At 38.4% G+C, this 2,059-nt stretch overlaps 1 long non-coding RNA gene across 1 annotated transcript; it reads left to right on the top strand.

Annotated features, from left to right (window-relative positions):
* The first annotated feature begins 980 nt into the window (after positions 1–980).
* On the top strand, positions 981–1,763 carry LOC142677671 (uncharacterized). The gene is made up of 3 exons (XR_012852612.1): positions 981–1,074; positions 1,442–1,563; positions 1,688–1,763. It is a non-coding gene; the product is annotated as an uncharacterized LOC142677671 (long non-coding RNA).
* Positions 1,764–2,059: the final 296 nt, after the last annotated feature.

Genomic DNA, 2,059 nt, shown 5'->3' on the forward strand with positions numbered 1-2,059 from the left:
CACTGACATGATGGTTGATATGTTCCCCAAATTCTTATATAGTGCTAAAATTATCAATTGTTCCTTTTTTTTTTTAATACTGACAACTTTTTTTTCTTTCAACTTAAGGGTCCATATTTCTAGGGTTCAAGGAGCACACCATTGATTTCCTTCCTACATATAAGTTTGACATTGGCACAGACACCTATGATACATCAGCAAAGCAGAGAATTCCATCATATACGGTAAGATATCTTATTTCCAGGTCTACAGAGCTTGAGAGACAATAGAATCCATGGGCCAGAGCACCCATTATATAATGAATCCCCTCCCCCAATGTAATGAATTGTTATTATTATAGCTGGAAGAGTAATTTCTTATGAACAAAGCTTTCAGTTAATTTTACTTTTATGTAGTGAGTTTGTCATCACAGTTTCCCAGTGTAATATGTCGTTGCCCAGCATGGGTCAAGGATACTTATTTAATGAAATCTGTGTGACCAAGTCAAACCTAAAATGCAATAAAGTCTCAATATTCTGCAATATAAATAAAGTAGGCCCAACATTTAGGTCTATGTTGTTTTGCAGTTTAATAATATATTATAATATGATTTCACTAATGATATTTGTTATTTTCATGACCTCTACAGGACAGGGTGTTGTTTAAAAGCCAATGTGAGGGAGATGTACGAGTCCTGAGATACGACTCTTGCCCTGTTTTGAAGACCTCAGACCACCGACCTGTTTTTGGCATCTTTGAAGTAAAGATCAGGCCCGGTTCAGATGAGTAAGTCATGTTTTCCTCCATATTGTTCGTATGATACTTTCAGTAGCCGTCATTACTACATGGTCCTTATAGCCAGAGCTCACACTTTGGGGCAGGTGGCTGTACACCTTGGTAACAGTACTGGAGGATTATAGGATGTGAAACTAAGCAAAGTGTGGTTACCTGCTAACATTATTATATGTCTTACATAAATATATTTCTCATTCCAGCATCCCCTTGGCTGGTGGACGCTTTGATCGTAAAATCTATGTAACGGGCATTAGGAGGAAAGGACAAAAAAAGTAGCTGCATCTGTTCATGTCCTTACAGGTAAGAGCTTTGTAGTTGTCTATTATGTTTGCGGTGAAAATGTTCTTCCATCTCTTAGGTTTTCCTCTGTATCTGTAATTTATTTTATCAACTAATTTAACTAAAGTGTAAATAAGTGTTTTCAATCTTAAAATTCCAACTCCTTGTATTCAGACACGTTTTCATTTCTGAATGAAGGTTGTGGGCTTTGGGGAACAACTTCCCCAACTGTAAGCATGTATGTAGTATAGTACAATGAGTTTCCTAAAGGAACCTGTCATCTGAATGGATGGAACAACTGGATTTTATGATGCATTAGCTTCTAAGCAAAAATGATGGATACAAGGAACTTTGCTATTGATGGAAGACATTACTTGGCATCTTGCAGGACATTCTAAGGAACAGTTACAATCTCCGGGGCATAAAACATCGGAACATTAGAAAGTTCCCGTAACATGCTGAAGAGTGCAGCTCTAGGTCAGACCCACTGCTTGCATCAACCATCTTCAGGTTTGTAGTGTGACGCCAAGGATCAATTAAGAAATGTATTTACCTCAAATCACCTTAAAAAGTCTTCTAGATCTGCTAAGAAACACACATTATAGAACATTAATAGCAAATATTTGTCTTGCAGCATAAACATCAATTCCGCAGTACATCTGGCGAGAATAGCGCTCCCTGTCACCGGAGGAGCCACCATCAATGCTGATAGAAAGGTAAGTTCCTCTGGATGTGTCCCCTCTCTATATTTATCAAGCAGCCTGAATGATCAATATTTAATAGGGTTGTGTGCTTCTCCCCCCAGAACAAGTCAGCAGATATCAACAGAACATCAACACCAATAACAACCAAGGGCAGAATCCGCCATCTTACAAGAATTCCAATGGCGAGACTTAACATTTCTACAACATCTGTCACAGAAGAGACATCAATGTGGTCACCAGGGCATCAATATCACCCAGAAGACCAGGTTCAGAACAGGACAATATGTCATCTCTTCTTGTGT

The sequence above is a fragment of the Rhinoderma darwinii genome (genome assembly GCF_050947455.1).
Source record: "Rhinoderma darwinii isolate aRhiDar2 chromosome 2 unlocalized genomic scaffold, aRhiDar2.hap1 SUPER_2_unloc_46, whole genome shotgun sequence".
Taxonomy (NCBI): domain Eukaryota; kingdom Metazoa; phylum Chordata; class Amphibia; order Anura; family Rhinodermatidae; genus Rhinoderma; species Rhinoderma darwinii.